At 44.7% G+C, this 25,245-nt stretch overlaps 1 pseudogene; it reads right to left on the reverse strand.

The window, feature by feature from the left end:
- Positions 1 to 15,265, reverse strand: part of LOC139440076 (ornithine decarboxylase antizyme 1-like) — a 77,851-nt pseudogene extending 62,586 nt beyond the window's left edge.
- Between the last annotated feature and the right edge of the window lie 9,980 nt (positions 15,266 to 25,245).

A 25,245-nucleotide genomic window follows, 5' to 3' on the forward strand; every position in this document is an offset into this window, starting at 1 on the left:
GTGGTGGTGATTATAATGAAACAGTGGAAATGAAAATGAGCCTGGTATTGGAGAAATGATATTTAGCAATAGATATGAATTTTCTTTTTCTTTTCTAGCATGTGGTCAATTTGAGTGCAGGGGTTTTTCTTAATCATTTTTTATTTCCCCCAATAAAGACTAGCACACTATTTTCCACATAATAGGCCCACAGAAATATTTATTGACTTAATTTTGTGCCGATTTGAAAGATGATCAAGAAAAAATACTGACTTCCTCGAGTAGGTCTGTTGGCATCAGACCGAGCACTCAAGACAACAGAAGGTTGGGAATCCTTGAAACGGACAAAATTAGAACTCCCTGGGATAAGATTTCTGAACCATCACCTTCCAAGAAGCTGGTGTGATGGACTGACACTAGATTAGCTTAGTAAACCTGTTGCCATGTCTGCATCTGTCCAGACAGTGAGATTGTCACTATGAACTGTTAAAGAAATTACGGTCCCTCCCCCATGATACACCATGTGTCTCTCCCTGCTGTGCCTTTGTTCACGTTTTTGTTTCTGTGTAGAACAAGGCCTCCCTTCCCTTTACCTCTATGCCCTGCTCCCTTCTCCTTCTCCTTCTTTATCATTCTACACAGGCTTCCTTGAAGACTTTCCAGCTTTCTCTGGCTTTCACAGCCCCTTTGATTCTTCTAACAAAGCATTTGCTGCCCAGTGATTTTGTTACCTGTTTACTCGTCTGCTTCTTCCACTTGACTGTGTGCTCCCTGAAGGGAAAAATTTCCAATAATTATTCCTCGAAAAACAAAATAAAAATACAGATGCCCTGGACACATACAGCTTCAGGACTAATGCTTTGGCATTATATATATATATTTTTTAAAAGTCCTTCCAAAATAAGAAGAAATAAGATGTGACAAAGTGGTTTTACAAGAACCCATTCCAAGGCTCTTCTTACAATGTACCATAGACAGTCCTGTCAATGAGTTGGGGGTGGGAAGTTTGTCTACAGGTCTAGGTGCCCTCCCCTTGAACCTAGGTAGGTCTTTGTGACTCTCTCAACCACTAAAATATGGTGGAAATTACCTCATGTGACTGTGGTTTGATGCTGGATAGACAGCAGAAAATCACGTCCTTAGAGCTAATCCATTCTTGTGGGTATGTACGTGGAACCTTTTGATTGGATTACTTCAGTAGGGCATGACTTGGAGTGGGTCTTAATTCTCTTACTGAAGTCCTTTATAAATAGGATGAATATGGAGAAAGACGCAGAGGGAAACCTCCAGAAGTCAAGACAGAAAGTCCTGGAAGCCAGAAGTTGGAATCAACAGAACACAGAAGCCAGGAGAGAAACCCCTAGAAGCTGAGAGGGAAAGCCATGGAAAGCAGGAAGCTGAAAGTTGACTAGACCCGGAGGAGAAGGGAGACAACACCATGTGCCTTCCCATTTGACAGAAGAGCCCAGGATCTTTGGCAGCATTGTCTTTGGGGGAAAGAATGTCACCTGATGCTTTGATTTGCACATTTTTCTCAGCCTCGGAATTGTAAGCTTGTAAGTTAATAAATCCCCATTGTAAAAGCCAACCCATTTTTGATATATTGCTTTCAGCAGCCTTTAGCAAACTAAAACAATGGCTTTCAAGACTAGGTCATAAAAGTGAACGTACTTCTGCCTTATTCTCTTGGGATGCTTGCTCATGGAACCCAGCCACCATGATGTGAGGAAGCTAAACAGCCACACAGGCAGGCCAGCTCTGACATGTGAGCAAGGGAGTGAGAATTCAGATGATTCCAGCTCTCTGTTTCCAAGTCACCCCAGCCTCTGAGCTGCCCCAGTCAATGCTGAAATCAGCTGTCCCCTTTGAGTCCTGCCCAAATTGCAGATTGTGAGCAAAATAAACGATTGTCAGTATCATGCACAATTAACTGTGATGTGGTTTGTTACCTAACAATAGATAAGTGGGACAGGAGGGTCAAAGAGCAGAGCTACAGGGAGGCAGGAATATAGGGAAGTTCAACAGATGTATAATTGTGGGGTCTGGAAAAAAATGCAAGTGAAAAACCTTATAAAAAACCTCTCCTTATGGTTCAGTTCTTGTTATTCCTGCTGTCACTCTAGCCTTTGTATCTCTTTTTTATGCCACTAAATTCTTGGTCCATTCCCCTTGTAGAAATGTGCATTCATAGCACCTCAAAAAGAATCTCATTTTAACCTAACAGTCCATTAATTTAAAATAAATAAATAAATCAGCAGCTATTTCTTCTTCTCTCAGCATAGTCAAATCTCTTCTTGACACTCAATAAAAAGATGATGATGATGGTAGATGGTAGATAGTCACATACAGAGAGACAATAGATAAGTAATGGAGAAGATAACTAGAGACATAATAGATAATAGATGATAGAAATATATAGATAGAGCCATGCATTTAAGGATATTTCACAACATTTTGAGAATAAGGTTCTGATATTTTTGAGAGCTTTATCGAGTACTCTTTTCCTGTATGTCAAGTTGCGGTGAAGGATTTTTATGCATTGATTCATTTATATCCTCCTACAAATCCTGTGAGCTATTAGGGTCCCTTTTTTACAGATGAGGAAACTGTCCAGGTCACGGGTCTCGGTGGTTAAGCCAGGTGGCCCGAGGAAGTGATTCCAGAGCCCACCCTTTAACATCCGACCTCAACCTCCATCTGAAAAGCCCTCCTCGGTATACCGGACCCTGAGGAGATAGTCAATAAATGCCCCTCTCTCTTTCTCAACGAGAAAACAAGCTCCTACGCATTAAACAACAAAAAGTCTGCATGCATTTACCTTAGGTTTCTGTTCATAGCAGAATTTACACACAGCAGGTGCTCAATAAATGCCCATCAAGTAGTAACTCTTGCAGAGCAATAGTCTTTTGCATTTGAAGATTCAAAGGGCCTGCGGCGTGAGGGTAGGAGGGTAGCTCGGTGAGGAGAGAGAGCTCAGGGCTTCAGAGCAAGCAGGAGAAGGGCTTCCTTTGTCGGTGATTTTAGGGAGACAGAACATCTTGGACACATTAAAAAGTAGCATGAAAACAAATGGCACCTCCGCTCCATCTTCATCCAGCGGAGGGGGCCTCCCGGGGGAGAAGCAAGCTTCCCTTTTAAATGAAAAGAGAAAGAGCTGAATGAAAGTGCGTGGCAAGCCCCGGAGAAGGGCGCCCCTCCCAGCAGGCTGAAAAGGCATTTTTCACCAAGCGCCCGGCAGACGGGGGCCAGCGCTGGTGCACGGCGCCCCCGCCGCGTCAGGCCGCCTGGAACCGCGGCGGCCGCGAGCCCCGGCCACTGTTGCGGCGCAGGCCCGAGGCGCGTCAGGGCCGATTAGCGTCAACCAGCAACATCTGCACTTAGGCACCCGCGTTACTTAATGCAAACATTTCGTAATTACAGCCCCTCGCGCGCACGGCGTGTTTTGAGATGTGGTGTCCCAGTGTGAATCGCAGCCGCATTTTTCAGAGTGGTGGCGGAGTCCGTCTGGCCGGGAAGCCGCTCGCCGTCTGCCCGGCAGAGTATTTAGCTGCAATATTGAATTAAGCCCAGTCCAGCGTTTGCCTCTTATCTGTGAAATCTTGCGGTTGGGCTTGACTATTTTTGTAAAATGAAATATATAAAATATATAAAATGCAAATAAAGTTGAGGTTAGAGTGGGGGGGGGGGTCCCTCCACTTTTTTTTTCTCTCCTGAGAAAGACATCTGTTTTTTCTCTCCTGTTTCCTTTTTCCCACCGGTGTGTTACGCTGAAATGTGAAGGTTCAATTGTTGAGTGCAGCCTGAGGGGCTCCAATTCCAACTGGTTTTTCACCTCATGGACAAGTAAGCCTGGTTGTGAGGATACAACCGTCTGCGGGTATTTTCTCAAGCACAGTTCTTCCTGGGCAGAATGACCAATATTGGCTCTGGAGTTAAGGGAAATCCAATAGCCCTGAATTCAGAGTTGAACATAATTTTTAAAAATTTGTATGGTGCATTCAGTAAGGCCACATAGAAATAGAAGCTATTTACTGGGGCAATGAGAACATTATGAATCCATCCACAAGCTTCAGCTGTAACTGTCTGAATAGGCGTTTTTACCCATAAGCCATCATGCCCAAGGGAATTCTCTGCATTGCTGCTTTGTGGAGATACCCTGGCTTATTTCTAATCATATCTCCTGCCCCTGCCCCAATTTAATCATTAGATGGGACCCCAGAAACTGCTCTCCCAGCTGGATCTTTCCTCTTTCTCATATAATTCCTGCTTCCATTTTGAGAATGCCTGGATCCAGCTGGATGGCTGGGAATCCATCCCAGCAGAGCCAAGGGCTCCTTCTCCAGACCTACCCTTGTTCTATGACAGGGTACAGGGCTGACACCAGGAGAAAAGAACTTGCCAAAGCTATGGCTGAGACTTTGGACCAGCCAGTAAATTCTTTTTAATCAAACCCATTACACCCTCTGGTTGCAAGTGACAAAACCCAACTCAAATAAACAGCAACAACCAAAAAATGCGTTGATGGGCAGTAATATCCAAGCAGAGGATGAGAGACCAAATTTCAGTAAGGGCAGGAGTCACCTGGGCTCCGGGACAACACCTGTGCCAGGACACTACTTATTTTCTGGTGACTTACCTCTGCTTCTCTGTGGGTCAGCTTCATCCTCTCTTACTACAAATTGGCTCTCCTTTTTATTTAATTTTCTTAAACTTTCAATGCAGCTAAGATGTCAGAGCACTGATTTTACCTCTTCCTCCTGATATGCACAACTCTAAACCCTTGAAATGGGGCAAAAGACAATCAAAGGAGAACCTTGAAAAGTGATTTTGAAAAAAAAAAAAGGCACGCTGCTTTGGGCCCTTAGGACTGGAGGAACAGCATAGCAGCTGGGCATCTTGAGTCCTGCTACCCAGAAAGGCCACCAGACCCAGTGCTTTCCACTCCCAAACCTAGCAACAAAAGGCAGCCCAGGTATGCTCAGTCCCTTGTATCTAACAGGAGTCCTTCAGATAATATCAGGTTAGCCTAACACCCCTGGCAAGGGATATCAATTGGGAATCCTGCCAGAAACAGGCAGCCAAGGAGGCACTCTCCATCTCTACCAGAACTGGGTCTCCCCTTCTCCAATAAGAGATACTAAGACAGGTGAGAGGGACTGGCAGGAGCAGCCCAGCTACAGCAGGCAGTCGGAAACTAGAGGCCTCTTTGCCTTTGTGAACCCGATATTTGCTTCTCCTACCCCAAGGCACCATGGCAGCCAGGAAGCACCAGTAGGTGGGATCCCACCACATGTCATGCCTACCAAGACCCCTAGGTGACCCAGCACCTCAGTGGTCTCCCAGCGGGGACCATTGAGAGCCCCAGTGGGATCAAATAAACCAAACAGACAAAATATCATTGCAAATGTCCTGAAATTTTAACTGCCATTAGAAGCATAGTCCACAAAAAAATAGGCCAATACCTATGTATTGTTCTAAAAGGGTGATATCTTTCTAAAATAAAATACTTAAATAGGATCCAGAGTCTCCTAGCATAATACACAAAATGTCCAGGATACAATCATAAATCATCTGACATTCCAAGAATCACAAAAGTCACAACTTGGGTGAGAAAAGACAATTGATTGATACCAACACCAAGAGGAACCAGATACTGAGATTATATTCCTGACAAAGGTTTTAAAACAGCCATCATAAAAATGCCTCGACAATCAATTACAGACTCTCTTGAACCACGTGAAAAAAATAGAAGCTCTCAGCAAATAAATAGAAGTCATGAAAAAGAACCAAATGGAAATTATAGACCTGAAAAATACAATCACAGAAATTAAAAACTCTCTGTTTAGGCTCAATAGTAGAAGGAAATGACAGAGGACAGACTCGGGGAACTTGATAACACAGGAATAGAGTCCACCCAATCTGAACAACAGAGAGAAAATAGACTGGAAATAAAACGAAGAAATCCTCAGGGACCTGTGGGATAAAAACAAATGATCTAATATTTGTATCATCAGAGTCCAAGAAGGAGAGAGGAAGAAAGTTGGGTTGAAATTCAAAGAAATCATGGCTGAAAACTTCCAAATTTAGTGTAGGAGACAAACCCACAAATCAAAAAGTTAAGCAAATTCCAGACAGAATAGCCCAAATAAAAATACATCATAATTAAACTTTTGAAAATGAAAGAAAAAGAAAAAAATCTTGAAAGCAACCAGACAGAAATGACACATTACCTAAAAGGAATCACCAATTTGAATGACAGCAGATTTCTCACATGAAATCACGGAGACCAGAAGAAAGTGGTGTACTTTTCGAGTGTGTTAAGAAAATAACTGTCAACTAGGAAGTCTATATCTGGTGAAACTATCCTTCAGAAGTGAAAGAGAAATAAAAACAAAGAATTCTCACTAGCTTAAATATAAGTTAAAGAAAATTCTTCAAACAAAGGAAATTACAAGGAAAGCTGATTTGGCTCAACTGATAAAACGTCCGCCTACCACATGGGTCCAAGTTCAAACCCAGGGCCTCCTGACCCATGTGGTGAGCTGGCCCATGCTCAGTGCTGATGTGCGCAAGGAGTGCCCTGCCACGCAGGAGTGTGCCCTGTAAGGAGAGATGCCCCATGTGAAAAAAGCACAGCCTGCCCAGGAGTGGCGCCGCACACATGGAGAGCTGACGTAGCAAGATGATGCAACAAAAAGAGACCCAGATTCCCGGTGCTGTTGACAAAAAATGCAAGTGGACAAAGAAGGAACACACAGTGAATGGGCACAGAGAGCAGACACATGGGGGTGGGGGGAGGGTGGGAAATGGGAGAGAAATAAATAGAAAATAAATTTAAAAAAAGAAAGGAAATAACAAAAGAAGCAATCTTAGACCATCAGGAGGGAAGAAAAAACAATAGAAAGTTTTAAAAAAATGGATATATACAGTAAACTATCCTTTTCCTCATGTTTGATAAATCATATTTGATGATTTAAACAAAAAATATAATATCATCTGCTATCTGAGGCAATGATATTTGAAAGTGGGTATGGCAGTTTGATATTATTTATGAATTCCAAAAAAAAGATATTAATTATGTTTCTAAATTGGTCTGTTCCTGCTACTCTCTGTATCTTCCTATAAATTGGCTTTGCTTTTCTTTTTTATTTAATCAAGTGAAGTATGGAAATGTCACTTCTGGGCATGATACCCTTTGATTGATTTAAATTTAAAGGCTTTACCTTTACTTGATTAAATCAGGATTAGGGCTTTGAATCTACGGCATCATTAGGGTGTGGTCAGGGTTGAGTCCCCACCCCCTTAGTGGGCTACATAAATGGACACTGGCTCAAGGAGAACGCAGAAAAAGATACAGAGGAAGAGAGAACTCCATAGACACAGAAGAGGAGAAAACTTTGATCCTGCGACCTGGGAAGAGAGATGAGTCATTTACTTGATGGTTTGCAGCTGAAGAGAACAGAGCAGCTGAGCCCTAAGCCAGCCTCCAGCTGAGATGGGAAGAAGCTGGGCCACAGAGCCTCAAGAGGAAGGAGGAAGGCTGCGCCAGCCATCTTGTTTCAATACGTGGCAAATGACTTTGGGTGAGAAATCAACCTCGAGTTAGACTCTTCACAGCCTTGTAACTCTAAGCTTCTACTCCAAATAAATACCCTTTATAAAAGCCAACAGATTTCTGGTACTTTGCATTAGCACCCCTTTGGCTGACTAATACCATGGATTAAGTAAAGGTTTTTAGATAGGCACTAGCCATGCCTTTCAATCAAAATGGAAGTGACATTTCCATACTTCACTTGAAGTGGTAAATGTTGATAAGTAGATGGTTATAAATCGCATATTCATATTCTAATACCTAGAGTAACTACGATGCAAACTATGCAAAGAGACACTCAAAAACACTAAATATCAAGATGGAATCCTAAAATATGTTCTGGTAACCCATAGGCAGGCAATAAAAGAACAACAGAGGAACTGGATGGGGCTCAAGCGATTGGGCTTCCAACTACCATATGGGAGGACCAGGGTTCGATCCCTGGAGCTTCCTGGTAGAGGCGTGCCTTGAAAGGCAAGCCAGGTGGGTGACTCAGCAAGATGATGAGGCAACAATAGAGAGAGGCAGGGGAGAGGCAAGGCGGCATGAAACAGAAACCAGAAACTGAGGTGGCACAAGTGACAGGGAACCTCTCTCCCACATCAGAGGTCCATGGGATTGAATCTAGGTGAAGCCTAGAGGAGAAAACAAGAAGAGAAGACTAAAAGAAACAGACACAGATGATCAGACAGCGAATGGACACAGACAGCAAAAAACAGCAGGTTGGGGGGGGTGGGGAGAATAAAAAAGAACAACAGAGGAAAGAGAATCAGAAGGGGAAAAAAATAGAAGATCTAAGTGCTGACATATCAATAATTACTTTAAATGTTAGATTCACCAGCCAGAACAATGAAGACCCTCTAACCTGTTGCTGGATCTGGTTTCCCACTCCAGAATTCCACCTACTTAATGGAGAATCCTCTCTCTCTTTTTTTTTTTTAAGATTTATTTATTTTATTTATTTAATTCCCCACCCCCTCCTCCCCCGGTTGTCTGTTCTCTGTGTCTTTTTGCTGCGTCTTGTTTCTTTGTCCGCTTCTGTTGTCGTCAGCGGCACGGGAAGTGTGTGCGGTGCCATTCCTGGGCAGGCTGCACTTTCTTTCACGCTGGGCAGCTCTCCTTATGGGGCGCACTCCTTGAGCATGGGGCTCCCCTACGAGGGAGACACCCCTGCGTGGCAGGACACTACTTGCGCACATCAGCACTGCGCATGGGCCAGCTCCACACGGGTCAAGGAGGCCTGGGGTTTGAACCGCGGACCTCCCATGTGGTAGACGGACACCCTAACCACTGGGCCAAGTCCGTTTCCCAAGAGAATCCTCTCTTAAGGGTCCAACTTCCTCTCTGAAACCTGACTTACACTGCTCCCCTCCAGCTATAGATCTGAACCTTTTGTGGGCTTGATTCTATATACACCAATCAAAAGATAGAGATTGGCAGAGCGGATTTAAGAAGAAAGAAAAAAGATGACTCAATTATATGCTGCTTACCAGAAACTCATTTCAAATTCAATGAAATAGGAAAGCAGATGAATGGAAAAAGATAAGCCATACAAATATTAGTCAACCTGGTTTTTATCCACATAGCAACAAATGTGACCCACAATTTCTACTACTCTCTCTCTAATCTTGAGAAAGGTGTCCACTTGGGATAGTTAGTGTCTGGGCCAACCAAGGGGCAGGGTCTTGTGAGAATATGATGCCTTTGATAGAACCACATGGTTGGAGTAGGGAAAAAGCAGCTCCCAAGAGAAAGAAAAGCACTGTTCATAGAGGGTGAGCTAGCTGGGAGGCAAAAGCTGTAGGTGCTCATTATGAAATGCATCTCATCTCTTTGTATCTGGGCACAAGCTAACATACCATCCAAAAAAAAAATCAAAATAATGCAAAATTAAATAAATAGTTGTTTCTTCCATAAGAGGGAAAATGTGCAAGGCATATCTTCTTTCTAGTTGACTGTTGGGTCATCTGTACACCTTTACTTTAAGCATTCTCCCCTGTGGTCTTTCCAGGTTGAGCAGAGGTGAAGGAATATATTATACTCTGCAGCCTTCGACCAAATTTTGGTTTTCATGGCCGAATGGGGTTAAAAGCCATATCTAACCAACCCCTGATTAGGATTTAGAGTTCACTTCCTCAGAACAGGCACAGTACATTGGGGTTCTCCCCAATTTAACCAAAGACTGAAGAAGAAATTTATCGAATTCTATGAACTAAAATCAATTTTAAAACACAACCCTTCTCTCTCTCAACAGTGGAGCACAACTTTCACTGAAATTCAAGTCATTTTTTCATTATTGGTTCTTTAATCCAGTTATGCATGTTTGGTGGAGGAGAGGAGATGAGTAGGTAAATTTCAATTCATTCATTCACTCAACAAACATTACTTAGCGTCTTCATATGCCAGACCCCTTTCTGGGCTGAGGATACATGGAGAATATGGTCCCTGACTCAAGGCACTCATGATTGAATGGAGTGGACAGATACATAAACACATACTAAGAAAAATGAAAATATATCCCAGGGCTCCTGGTAGGGCCAGAGCTAAGAAGCAGGCTGTCTTCTTAGTTTGCTAGGGCTGCCACCTTATCACAAGTTAGGTGGCTCAAAACAAGAGAAATTTGTTTTCTTGGGCTTCAGGAGGCTAGAAATCTGGATCAAGATATTGGCAGGATCTGTACCTAAGAATTTTTTCCATGCTTCTTCTGGCTTCTAGTGGTTTGCCAGAGATTCATGACATTCTTCCCACAGTCTCCCTGTCCGTGTCCAATTTCCTCTTCTTATAAGGACACCAGCCATGTTGGATTAGGACCCACTCTAATCCAGTTTGGCTCCATCTTCACGAATAATGTCTTCAGTGATCTTATTTCCAGATAGGGCCAGGTTCATGGGACTGGGGCTTAGGACTTGAACATGCCTTTTGGAAGGACACGATTGAACTCATAATATCTAGAACAAAGTTGAGCATGCCCCTCTCCATCAAACATCTCTTAATATTTACATCCTTTGTCTTCCCCTTCTCTGAGGGGGAGGGAAACTAAACCATGCCCACAGCAGGTTCAAATCTCTACAGACATCTCTGATGATGGTGGCACCGGAAGGGAGCAGTGGAAGTCAGTTTCGGGGGGAAAGGGGACACTTGGGCCCCAAAAAGAGGATTTCCTGTAATGGGGGAAGAAGCCTGGTAGGAAAAACCAGATTCTTCCAGATTCTCTGAATCGAACTGGCCCCAAATCAGGGACTCTGGAAAAGTACGGGAAGAGAAGAGTCATCCTAAACGCCCCCACACTTCAGGGCACCAGGATGCCTCTGTGGTCACTTTCCTACAACTGAGAGTCGGGTATGATAGCCGGGCCCTGAGCCTCAGCAGACTTGTAACTCCTACACTGTGGTTTATTGGACTTACCCCACTCAGCTAAGATGGAGGTGAAGAGGGTCAACCACCACCCCAGGGAGCCAAGAGTGCCTACAGCTGGAAGCAGGAAAGTTGAATCCAGCATCCATGTGGACTCTAAGGCCCCTCTTGATATAGAGGTGGAGTGGACACAACCATTCCAAGGTCCACAGGATGGAGGAATAGAGTATGGATTAGAGTGGACTTACTGATATTTTATTTATGAACTATTGTGATTAGTAATAGAAGAAAATATGGCATTGGTATGGAGAAAGTGGCCATGGTGGCTGCTGGGGGTAGGGAGTGGGAGGAAGAAATGAGATGTGGGGGCATTTTTGGGACTTGGAATTGTACTGGGTGGTGCAGCGGGGACATTCCACTGGGCGGACTGTGGGAGAGTGTGGGCTATGATGTGGACCATTGACCATGAGGTGCAGCGGTGCTCAGAGATGTATTCACCAAATGCAATGAATGTCTCATGATGATGGAGGAAGTTGTTGTTATGGGGAGAGGCGTGGGGTGAGGAGGGTGGAGGGTGGGGGGTATATGGGGACCTCATATTTTTTGAATGTAACATTAAAAAGATAAAGACAAAAAAAAAAAAAGAGTCGGGCAGGGGACTGCTGCACTGCTGGGTCCCTGCGAGTGCCTAGAGCATCAGGGGCTGGATAGGGCAAGGCCTGAGCAGATGGGCAGGGGCCAGGCAAAGAAGATGTTCTCAAAGAGGTAAGATTCAGTAGGAAATAGAGTCAGCCTTAATTTATGGTGCAGGTAAGAGCCTCCTTAGAGACTTGGATGAGGCAGGTCTTTCTAGGCTTTGCCTAATTTTGGTTCTTACGGTATGAGCACTGAGATAGAAATCTGAGAACACAAGGAGACTTAGAGGATGGACAACAAGTTGCTCTCTTGCCCTTTATGTTATAATCCATATGGCACTGTAAACACACAGCTATTTCCCACACAGGTTTTGGATTAGGATGACAAAATAATAATTTATCATTCAAGCCTGTAATGTAGAAAAAGAGAATTTAAAATTATACTGCAATAGCAGGTGTGAGATGTGACCATCTTGGGCAAATGAGCCTACAGAAGTTTGATATTATTTATGAATTCCACAAAAAGATAATTGATTATGTTTGTAAACTGGTCTATTCCTTTGGGCATTTTACCCTTTCATTGTATTAAATTCAGAGGGTTACTGAATTTACCTTTTTTAAAAAAGATTTATTCATTTTTTATTTATTTCTCTCCTCTTTCCCCCATTGTCTGCTCTCTGTGTCCATTCACTGTGTGTTCTTCTGTGTCCACTTGCATTCTTGTCAGCAGTACTGGGAATCTGTGCCTCTTTTTGTTGCATCATCTTGCTGTGTCAACTCTCCATGTGTGCGGTGCCACTCCTGGGCAGGCTGCACTTTTTTCATGCAGGGCAGCTCTCCTTAGGGGCACACTCCTTGCGCATGGGGCTCCCCTGCATGGGGGACACCCCTATACAGCACGGGACTCCTTGCGCGCATCAGCACTTGTGTGGGCCAGCTCATCACATGGGTCAAGAGGCCCTGGGTTTGAACCTTGGACCTCCCATGTGGTAGGCAGATACCCTATCTGTTGAGCCAAATCCACATCCCTGAATTTACTTTATTAAATCAATATTAGGTCTTTGATTCGACCACATCTTTAGGGCGTGGTGGGGATGAAACAGATCTCACACAGAAGTAAAACATACAGAAGCAGATATGTGGAGAAAGAGAGAAGGCTCCATTAGACAGGATCCTGAGGCCCTGGGAAGAGAGATGAGCCTGATAGTGTACAGCTGACCTTATGAAGAGACCAGAGCAGCTGAGCCGGGAAAGAAGCCCCAGGAAGAGAGACAAACCTTATGCCAGTCTACAGCTGAGATGAGAAGCAGCTGGGCCCACCGAGCCTTAAGAGGAAGAAGAAGGCTGGACCCTTGCAGACTTTGCCCGCCATCTTGCATCAACACATGGCAACAGACTTTGGATGAGAAACTACCTCTTGAGTAACCTTGAGTTGGACTCTTTAGGGCCTTGTGACTGTAAGCTTCTGCCCCAAATAAATCCCCTTTAAAAAAGCCAGCGGATTGCAGGTCCTTTGCATCAGCATCCATTTGGCTCACTAATGCAGGGCCATAAGATCACTCTGTTTTTTGTCCTCTGCTTTTAAGATTTCTTCTTTTTCATATTTTTAAGCTGACCTGAACCCCTTCAACTCTGGGGGACAGGACCTGTGAGTTTTCCCCACAGCCAGGAATCGACTTCTGAAAGGGAAGGAGATCTTTTCCTTCTTTTAACCTATTCTGCCGGCAACATCCAACCTTCAGCACCTCACATTTCAGGCAGGTTTTGGCCTTCAGTATCAGTTTAGTCGTGGCATGTTTTTTTAAAAAAAATTGAGATGTAATTCACATGCCATAAAATTCACCCTTTTGAAGTGTAAAATAAAATCCAGAACAATTCCATCACCACAAAAAGAAATCCCACACTCGTGAACAGTCAGGGCCCATTTACCAGCCCCTGGCCCAGCCCCTGGCAATCATCCATCTTCCATCTCTATAGTCTTGCCTATTCTGGACATTTCACATAAATTGGATTATGTAATATATGTCATTTTGTGTCTGGCTTCTTTTACTTAACATAATGAAATGTCCAAGTTTCATTCACATTGTCACATGTATAAAGACTTCCTTCTTCTTTATGGCTGAATGATATTCCATTGTGTAGATAGACCACAATTTGTTTAGCCATTCTTCTGTCAGTGGACAGATTTGGGTTAGCTGCCTGATTTTAAATATACATTTCTCATAAGAATTTTGCAAGAATCACATGTTATATTTATTGCACACATGGGAATTTATCTTTCTGGAAAATGTGTACATCTATCTCACTGTGGTTTGCTTTAGAAAAATCATTAGTAGTCCTATATGCATTTTTTTTTTCAGATTTATTTTATTTATTTCTCTCCCTCCCCTCCATTGTCTGCTCTTTCTGTCCATTTGCTGTGCGCTCTTCTGCATCCGCTTGCATTATCTGGCAGCACTGAGAAACTTCATCTCTTTTTTGTTGTGTCATCTTGCTGCATCAGCTCTCTGTGTGTGTGGCAACACTCCTGGGCAGGCTGCACTTTTTTCACGTGGGGCTGCTCTCCTTATGGGGCACACTCCTTGTGCATGGAGCACCCCTACGCAGGCGCGCCCCTGCGTGGCACAGCACTCCTTGTGCCCATCAGCACTGCATGTGGGCCAACTCACCACAGGGGTCAGGAGGCCCTGGGGATCGAACTCTGGACCCTCCATATGGTAGATGGACACTCTATCAGTTGAGCCACTTCTGCGTCCCCTTACATGCATTTATTGCCATCTTTTCCCCAAAATTATTTGATAAGGGAAAACTATTCAATGTGAGCTTTGTGTTAATGGAAGCTTTGAAAGTATAAAAGGAAATTTTTTTTGGAATGAGAATTTATTTGCAGAATTATAACATACAGGCAAACCCAGAAGAGATGAATAAGTCTGACACTCCAGCTTCCCACCAGTATTTCCTAGAAAGCACATTTAAATGGATGCCGTCAAGGTACCATCTCTATTCTCCTTGACAGACAATAGTGAAGCTCTCAGGACACACCTCTTGCTGCTACTCCTCCTCTGCTGAGAAATCTCTCTCAAAAATGTGCAATCCATGAAGCAAGAGTTGGGTCTCTTGGGGACAAGGGGATGCCCCTTTCTCACAGTCCCAAAGCCCAAAAAGCTGAAGGCACAGAGCAGGGCTGTTCAGTTGTCTTGGTTCTCGAGGAAGCAAATCAGAACATGGTCTACGTGGAGATGACCCGTGGCAAACTTGAGGAGATCTGCAAAACAATCTTTGTTCCACTTGAAGGTCTCGGTATAGCTCAGCACGGATCTCCCATGAACGTGTGTGGCATCTGTGAGCCTGGACTGGACATTGACAATTCTCGTCGCGTTAGTAGGCATTAGTTCCTATGTGCCATTCAGCCAGTTATCAGGGCAAGACAAATCAGCTGAGAGACTGGGATCCCTCTGACCCTTCCCTTGCCCACCTGGAATCTTCAGAGGTGGGTGAGGCATGGCAGGGGCACCACTGGGGCCCTGGACACAGGTTCCCATAGAAATTCAGGGAGACCCTGGAACTCTGGCTACTTTGGCCGCCGTGGCGGTGCAGGCTGAGCATGGCATGGTGCAGCTGGCTTGGATGGTGGCGCTGGGTTCATCCTCTTCTTTCTGGTGAAGGAGTGGCTGTTGAAGGTTCACTGCAGGGCGGATCCCACCATCCAGCTGCTGGGGACTGAAACCAGGAAAATTTCCGCCTGCACCTCTGTGGCTGCCGCCCGTCCATCGGCCCAGAAAAGGCAATTAGACCAAGGTCCCATGAAACAGATCACGCCAAAACACCTGGCGAGCCTGCGAAGGGAATGGAATCTGCATGAGCAGATGGGGCTGGAGCTAATGAGTTTGAGGGTAAGTATTAAGGGGTTGACCTTCGAATTGCAGAATGAAATTCAGATGAGAACCATGAAGGTCCTAATCTGTTATGGGGGCAAGAGGGAGGGAAGCAAGAGCCTGGATGGCTGTTGCAGAGAGGAAAGAACTTTGGTAAAGAATCTAAGGTTTCTTGGACCTAACACCCAAACTACGTACAACAACAACAAAATAGATAAATGGGACCGCCTCAAAATTAAACACTTTTGCACCTCACAGGACTGTGTCAAATAGATGAAAAGGCAGCTGACTCAATGGGAAAAAAATATTTGGAAATTGTATGTCCGATAAATGTTTACTAGCCATGACACGATATGCATTGCTATACCTTGATAATAGAAAGACAAACTACCCGATTGAAAAATGGGCAAAAGACTTGAATAGACGTTTGTCTAAAGAAGAAATACAAATGGCAAAAGAACACAAAAAACGTTCAACATCACTAATGATAAGGGAAATGCAAATCAAAACTACAATGAGGGAAGTGATTTGGCTGAATGGATAGGGCGTCCGCCTACCACATGGAAGGTCCAGGGTTCAAACACAGGGCCTCCTCACCTATGTGGTGAGCTGGCCCATGCACAGTGCTGATGCGTGCAAGGAGTGCCCTGCCACGCAGGGGTGTACCCCACATAGGGGAGCCCCACATGCAAGGAGTGCGCCCATAAGGAGAACTGCCCAGCGCGAAAAAAGTACAGCCTGCCCAAGAGTGGCACCACGCACATGGAGAGCTAATGTAGCAAGATGACGCAACAAAAAGAGGCACAGATTCCTGGTGCCGCTGACAAGAATACAAGCAGACACAAAAGAACACACAGCGAAGACAACCGGGGGCGGGAGGGGGGGGCGGTGAGAAGGGGAGAGAAATAAATTAAAAATAATTCTTAAAAAAAAACTACAATGAGATATCATTTCACACCTATCAGAATGGCCACTATTAAAAAGGCAGAGGACTACAAGTGTTGGAGAGGATGTGGAGATAAAGGAACCCTTATTCACTGTTGGGGGGAATGCAGAATGGTACAGCCACTGTGGAGGATGGTGTGGCAACTTCTAAGGAAGCTGAATATAGACTTGTCACATGACCCTGCAATAGCACTACTGGGTATATACCAAGAAGAACAGAGCAGGGACATGAACAGACATCTGCACCCTGATGTTCATAGCGGCGCTATTCATGATTGTCAAAAGCTGGGAATAACACAGATGTCCATCAACTGATGAAAGGGTAAACAAACTGGTGTATTCACACAATGGGCTATTATGCAGCTGTAAGAAGAAATGATGTAAAGCATACAGCAACATGGATGAACCTGTAGGACATTAGGTTGAGCGAAGCAAGCCAGACACAAAAGGACAAATACCGTATGACTGTGCTACTATGAACTCGATATATTGTGTAACATATTGTATGATTCCATTTATATAAAATGTAAATATAAATCAATTTATAAAGATGAAATTAAATTAGTGGCTATGTAGGGCTGGGGAAGGCCTGCTAAGGGGTGTGGAGTTTCTCGTTTTGGAGTAATGAAATGGTTCTAAAATTTTTTGTGGTGATGAATGCCCAACACTGTGATTATACTCAAAGCCATTGATTATACACTTCAGATAGATCATATGTTATATGCATACATCTCAATAAAACTGCTTAATTAATAAATAATTGTGCAAGAATAGCCAGAAATAGCCGCTATGTTCAGCAGGGGGAGCATAGAGAGATTGAGAGGTGAAGGATTTTCTTGTTTATTTGTTTGTCTGATTGTTGTTTATCATTATTATTGAATTAATGAAAATGCTCTAACAATGACTGAAGTGATGAACGCACAAGTATGTGATTATTCCAGATACCATTGATTGTGCACTTTGGACGAATTGAATGTTTGATTAATATGTACCAATAAAATTAATTTGTTTAAAAAAATAGAAGATTGCTAGGAAAACAAAGGAGGAAGGAAAGCATTTTAGAGAGAAGGGTGAGCATCTGCAGTGACTTTGAGGTATGAGACAGAGGAACCCGTTTTGGGGATCTTGGGTAGATCATTCACCCAGATGTCTAAACACTGGAAACAGCCAAACGATGGAATTGGTCTAGAATGATTTTCATGACATTCCGTCTCACAAGCACGCCATCCCATTCCTGCATGGCACAAGGTGGGGTGTGACCCACCAGGCTGGGAAGTCACCCAGTGCCCTGCAAATCAGGTGGTGCAGAAGGTACAGTCCCCAGTGACGTCGTGACTGTCTAGCTGGAAAAGCACAGCTTGTCAATGTCTTGGCTGCTTACACAATTCAGTGCAGAACAATTGTTTCATTGGGTTGAGCTGCAGTGGGGGAAAAGGTACAGTTTATATATATTTTGGTGCCGGGAAGCAGACTTGGCCCAGTGGTTAGGGCGTCCGTCTACCACATGGGAGGTCCGTGGTTCAAACCCCGGGCCTCCTTGACCCGTGTGGAGCTGGTCCATGCGCAGTGCTGATGCGCGCAAGGAGTGCCCTGCCACGCAGGGGTGTCCCCCACTTAGGGGAGCCCCACGCGCAAGGAGTGTGCCCCGTAAGGAGAGCTGCCCAGCATGAAAGAAAGTGCAGCCTGCCCAGGAATGGTGCCACACACACGGAGAGCTGACACAGCAAGATGAAGCAACAAAAAGAAACACAGATTCCCAGTGCCGCTGATAAGGATAGAAGCAGTCACAGAAGAACACACAGCGAATGGACACAGAGAGCAGACAATTGGGGGGGGGGGGGAAGGTGAGAGAAATAAAAATAAATAAATCTTTTAAAAAACCCACATATATATATAGGTGTGTATTTTGGCACATCTTCTTTTAAACCCTGTGCCCTTCCACAGAGCAGATATTTAAACTTCTGAAATATTATTAATCTGAACAGGACTGGCCTGGGACATTCAGAGGAACCATCTCTAGCAGGTAAATGTAGTTACAAGTGCCTGGAAGGGGGGCAGCTAAGGAGATACATAGAGGGGCTGATGGGACCAGTTGTTAGGCACCTTCAAGTCCAACCAAGAGGTTTTGGCTTTACCCTAGACCAGGGCTTCTCCGGGGAGCTTGTGAGATGCCTACACCCAGACCACAAAGGGTCTGGTCGATGGGCCTGGGGGGTCACTGGAGCATTTTAAGCAAGGAAATGTCATGTTCCTTTCAAGGTATATTTTCAACCATCTATTACACTTTAAGCTGCTCCTGGACAGGGACTGACTGTATCTTCTCAATCTCTGAAACCCAAGGTCTGATCGGAGTCTGGCGCAGAGCAGGTCCTCGGCAAATGTTTGTTGAATGACTGCACAATCATTCTGGCTGCCCGGGTGGGATGTGGACTTGAGATGGTAAGACTGGAGATGAGGGTTGAGGAGTCCATTGCCCAGAGAGCAAGGATGAGCCCTGAACCAGGACTGCAGCAGACAGGTGGCGTAAGGAGAGTGGATTCTGTTCCCTGCTTCCTGAGAGATTTGAGGAAGGAGCAAGAGATCAGACCCTGGCCAAGCAGAGTCAATGGGTTTACCAGTAGCCAATTTCCATGGGCTCTGCCAGAGCCTCCCAGCACACAGCTGCCCTAGGGGAGGGTGCCCCAACAGCTGACGGCTCCCCAGGGATCTGGAAACCCCCAGAGGTGTTCAGACTCTTCTCTGAAACCAGAGGCTCCTGAGTGCTTTGGGGCTGGGCTGGGACCAGAGGTGCCAGGGAATTGCCAAGGGTATTGAGTAGAAGGCAGAACTTGGGGCCAGGAGCCAGGGAGAGATGGGTGGAAAGATATGAAGGCATAAGAAAACTTCAGCTTTGGCAGACACGTTCAAGGAAACAGTTTGCCTGTAGAGCCTGCGGGCTGCCATGGAAAGAAGGTGCATCCTAGTATCAGGCCCTGGAAACCCAGCTCCACCCCCACCAGCTGTGTTGGCCTTGGCAAGTTCCTGAATGCCTGGAAGCCTCAATTTTCTCACCTATAAAACAGAGATAGTAATAACTCTCTTGTAGGAAACCCTACCCCCACGGATTATCTCAGCTGTTTTACTTATGATTTTTAAAATATTAGGGTACAATTCCAAACAGATACTGAGTAAGCAGATTACCATAATGAAGCCCCATGTACCTATCATCCTAGTTCAACAATCAACATTCTGCCATTCTCGTTTCAGTACACTTCTCCCACTTCCTACTCTACCCTTTATTTTCAGTCAAATTCACATGCACTGAGATGCACAACTCTTAATTGCACAATTTTTAAAAACTTTTTAAAATTGTGGTATATATACATATACTGATATATTGATATAAATTGGATCAAACTGATATTGATATATGACCTAAATTTTGCCATTTCAATCATTTTCATGTGTGCAACCCAGTCGGACTAATTACATTCGCAATGTTGTGCAGTCATCACCACTATTTCCAAGAAGTCCCATCATCGCAAACAGAAACTCTGTACCCATTTAGCAGTAACTCCTCCATTGCCCCCCCCCCTTGGTTCCCAGTAACCTCTAATCCATTTCTGCCTCTATGATTTGCCTATTCTAGATATTTCCTAAAAGTGGAGTCATCCAATATTTGTCCTTTTGTGTCTGGCTTATTTCACTTAGCAGAAGGTTTTCAAGGTTCCTCCATGTTGTAGCATGCATTTGTTTTCATGGCTGAATACTATTCCATTGTATGCATGTTCCACATTTTGTTTATCCATTCATCTGTTGATGGATGCTTGGTGTCTTAGTTTGCTAAGAGCTGCTGGGAGCAATATACCAGAAATGGGAATTTATTAGGTCAAAAGCTCACAGTTCTGAGTCCATGATAATGTCCAAATGAAGGCATCATCAGAGACACTGTCTCACCGAAGGTCGGCTGCTGGCGATCCTGGACTTCTTCCGTGCGTCAGGGCACGTGGAGGCATCTGCTTCTCTTCTGGGTCTCTTCTCCCCTGGGCTCACTTTCTCCCTGAGCTCACTGTGGGTGCTCAGACATAGGCTCGTCTCTCCCCTCTCCTCTGGGTCTCCTCTCTGTGAGTCTCTTGGGGGGCCTCTTTTGAGCCTCTGTGCTCCGCTGATGCCAGCCTCCAGTCTCAGGACATCTCTCTCAGCCTCTCAGGGTTTCTGTGTCTCTGCTGCCTTTTTCTGTGTGCCTCTCCTTTCATTCTTCCATTTATAAAGGACACAAGCAAGACAACTAAGACCTACCCTGGGCCACGCCTCACTGAAGCAAGCCAGTGAAACCCCCCCCAGCTGAATCCAATCCAGTCAAAGGGTCCACACCCACAGGAATGGATTAGCTCCAAGAATATGATCTTCCCTGAAATCCACAAAAAGCTTCAAACTGTCATGTGTGGGTTGTTTCCACCTTTTGGCTATGGTGAATAAGACTGCTGTGAACACTGGTGTACCCATGTCTGTTTGAGGCCTTATTTTTTATTACTTGGGGAACTTTACACAGGAGTGGAATTGACAGGTCATGTGGAAGTTCTGTGTTTAACTTTTTAAGGAACTATCAAATTGTTTTCAACAAAGAATGCGCTATTTAACATTCCCACCAGTGATCTATGCGCATTCCAGTTTCCCCACATCCTTACTAATACTTCAGTTTCTTTTTTTTAATATATTTTTATTTATTTTTAAAAGATCACACAAAATATTACATTAAAAAGTATAGGAGGTTACCCTATGCCCCACTCCCCACACCCCCCACTTTTCCCACATCAACAACTTCTTTCATTAGTGTGGTACATTCATTGCAATTGATGATACATTTTGGAGCACTGCCACACAGCATGGACTGTAATTTACATAGTAGTTTACAGTCTATTCCTGTCCACTCAGTGAGTTATGGCAGGATGTATAATGTCCTACATCTGTCCTTGCAACATCATTCAGAACAACTCCAAGTCCCCAAAATGCCCCCATAGCACACCTTCTTTTCCTTCTCCCTGCTTTCAGTAATTCCTGTGGCCACTGTCTCCACATCAATGACGCAATTTCTTCCATTGCAAGAGTCTCAATAATTCCATAGTAGAATACCAGGAAGTCCACTCTAATCCATATTTTATTCCTCCATCCTGAGGACCCTGGAGTGGTGACGCCCACTCCACCTCTCAATTGAGAGGGGGCTTTGATCCCACACGCTTGGTGAATGTTCAGTTTCTTTTAATAAGGACCATTCTAGTAAGTGTGAAGTAGTATCTCATTGTGGTTTTCATTTGCATTTTCCTTATGACTAATGATGTTGAGCATCCTTTCATGTGCTTATTGACCATTTATATGTCTTCTTTGGAGAAATGTTTACCCAAGACCTTTGTCCATTTTCTTTCAGGATTTTTTTTTTAAGATTTATTTTTCTATTTATTTCTCTCTCCTTCCTCCCCCCACCCCATTCTCTGCTCTCTGTGTCCATTCACTGTGTGTTCTTCTGTGTCTGCTTGCATTCATCTCAGCACCACCAGGAATCTGTGTCTCTTTTTTGTTGCTGTTGTGTCATCTTGCTGCGTCAGCTCTCTGTGTGTGCAGCAGCACTCCTGGGCAGGCTGCACTTTTTTTCGCGCAGGACGGCTCTCCTTACGGCGAGCGCTCCTTGCGCATGGGACTCCCCTATGCAGGGGGCACCCCTGCATGGCACAGCACTCCTTGTGCGCATCAGCACTGCGCTTGGGCCAGCTCACCACAAGGGTCAGGAGGCCCTGGGTTTGAACCCTGGACCCCCCCATATGGTAGGTGGATACTCTATCAGTTGAGCCAAATCCGCTTCCCGAGGTTATTTTAATTCATTTAACAATGCATATAAATGGCCTGGCATATAGCAAGTGATTAATTAAGGTTTGTTTCTTATTAAGTAAGTATTTCAAGCGTACATTAAAGTGTAGAGAAAAATATAATAAACTCTCACTAGCCACCAACTGGCATTGCCAAACCTAGCCTTTTACCTTATTTTGGGTCAATGTTCTTTTGGAGAAAAAAAATCATGTCAGATATGGTTGGCCCTCCCTGATTGTATCCTCACCTGCTCTTCATCCCAGGTATGTTTAACATATATATACAATCTAAAAATTTATAGCTTTGTATTTTGCATGTTTTTAAAGTTTCTATAAATGCTACCATAATCTTTACATCTTTCTCCAGATTTCTTTTCCCATTCAACATGTTTTTAAGACAAACGAAGCTCGAGTTCTTTAGTTATCACTGATGAATAGTAAGTCACTGCATAAATTTTTCACAGTGATTTAGCAACTCTCCTATTGAACAGTTTTAGAGTGTATCTAAGTTATCACTATTACAAGGATTGCTAAGATGGCCATGCTTACCTGAATCTCTCAGCAGGCTCTTCCTGTAAAGGAGAAGTTTCATTGCTTCAAACCAACAATTGATTTTTATCAGGCTTTTAAATTTTTGCCAATCTGATGAACATTCATTTCTTTTTCTTAAGAAAAAATATAGCAGGACCTATACCTTTGGATTTTCCGGGATTGTCCTACTTTAAATGTATTGTCCTGCTGGCCCCATAAGTAGCAATCACACTGGTTAGGAAAGAGAGTGGATATTTAGAACAGGAGCTACGGACCACTGGAATTGGAGAGTCTGGCAATCTGGGGGTGTTTTGGGGGAGGGGTTGATTGGGCAGAAGACAACATTGGGGGAAGGGCATCATCTTTTCTGATCTTGACCCTGTTTTGTTGTTGTTATTTTCAAACTTTTTTTTTTTAGGAGGTACTGGGGATTGAACCCAGGACCTCGTACAAGGTGAAACAGGCACTCAATCACTGAGCCACACCCATTCTCCTATTTTCAAACTTTTTATTTTGAAATAGTTTCAAACTTACAGCACAGTTGCAAAAATAATAAAAGTTCCCTACGGGGATTGGATGTGTCTCAAGCAGTTGAGCTCCCACCTCCCATACGGGAGATCCCAGGTTTGGTTCCCAGTGCCTCCTAAAAACAAGCAAACAAACAAAAACAACAACAAAGAAACCAACTCATGGTAGCCTATGTGACTCAGTGGTTGAGTACTGGCTTCCCACATACAAGGTCCCCGGTTCAATCCCCAGCCCCAGAACCTCAAAACAAACAAACAAACAAAATCATACAGAGAATTCCAACATACCCTCCACCCAGATAACCAGATCCACCAACTTCTTAACATTTTGCCACATTTGCTGTATCATTCTATATCTATTGATTGATCGATCGATCCATTCATCCATCCACCCATCCATCCATCAACCTATCCACCCAACTTCTTGACCCTGGTTTTACCTGCTTTCCTAAGAATTAGAGTCATGCTGATGCAATTCTTGTTTGGATGGTTTGGTCTTTTCTGAAATGAATCACTGGGGAAGAAATGGATTTTTACAAATGAAAAGACTTCCATTTGCACACAGAGGGTTGCATGGATGAGTCAGACCCCATCCCTGTGTTGGTGGAGCTCAGGGCATCAAAGCAGGGGTGCAGGCAGAGTAAGGGGCACAGAGCATGGTGGGAAGGGCAGAGGAGGGGGGACTGCTGGGGTGTTGCTCCACCTGAGGGTGATCCTCCCGGGGAAGGAGACGGCGCCTTCTGCATATCCCTGCGCTGAGCACCGGAGCGTCAGGAACCAGGAAGGCAGGGGAAGGGGAAGTAGCCTCGGCCAAGGAGGGAAGCACGGGAACTGGAGTTGCAGACCTGGGCCAGAGGGACGTGACTCTACCTGATCGAGGCCTTGAACGAATCCAGGCTCAGGTGTGCCAGGTCTTCAAGGGGATTTTGCAAGAGGAACCAGAATTTCCTTTTGGGGTTGGGGGGTGCTTAAAACCTGTGCTATTTTAAAATAGTAACTAATTCGATTTTTCAAGTAAACACCATGTGGTCCCAAAGAAACCCACTAGGTGCTGCGCCTGGCTCACTTGCTGTCGTTTATGACCGTGAGCTCCACAAATGTTGCTTTTTATGCCCTCTCCTAAGAGCCATCTATGGAGCACCCCACTCTGGGCCCAGATGCTGCTAAATGCTTCCCTCTTTTTTTTGAAGATTTATTTATTTCTCTCCTCTTCCCCGTACCACACCCCCCGCCCCAGTTGTCTGTGTCTATTTTGCTGCTTCTTCTTTGTCTGCTTCTGTTGTTGTCAGCAGCACAGGAATCTGTGTTTCTTTTTGTTGTGTCATCTTGTTGCGTCATCTTCTCCGTGTGTGCGGTGCCATTCTTGGGCAGGCTGCAATTTTTTTTGCACTGGGCAGCTCTCCTTACAGGGTGCACTCCTTGTGCGTGGGGCTCCCCTACGCGGGGACACCCCTTGTGCGCATCAGCGCTGCACATGGGCCAGCTCCACACGGGTCAAGGAGGCCCGGGGTTTGAACCGCGGACCTCCCATGTGGTAGGTGGACGCCCTAACCACTGGGCCAAGTCCACTTCCCTAAAAGTGTCCCTCTTATCCCATGCCATGTCACCTCTGCCGATGGGAAGGAGCTGAGGTGATTTGGGGGTGGGGGCGGCAAAGGAGACTTTAACTTTACCTGTACTATTCTAAGTTTTAAAAGAGAAATGTTTGGGTTTCTTAGGTCATTAAAAAAAAAATTTTTTAAAGAAAAAAAGCCTGGGTTTTGCAATCAGACAAGTTGGGGTGCGGATCCCAGCTCTGCCGCTCACTGGCTGCGGGGCTTCAGCCACCGTGGTGGGCGCAGTCACGGCTCCCTGCAAACGCCAGGCCCTAATCCCTGGACGCTGTGAATATAGGCCCTTATCTGGCAAAAGGGACTCTGCAGATGTGATTAAGGGAAGGCCCTTGAGATGGGGAGCTTATCCTGGATT

This window comes from Dasypus novemcinctus, chromosome 2 (assembly GCF_030445035.2).
Source record: "Dasypus novemcinctus isolate mDasNov1 chromosome 2, mDasNov1.1.hap2, whole genome shotgun sequence".
Lineage (NCBI taxonomy): Eukaryota > Metazoa > Chordata > Mammalia > Cingulata > Dasypodidae > Dasypus > Dasypus novemcinctus.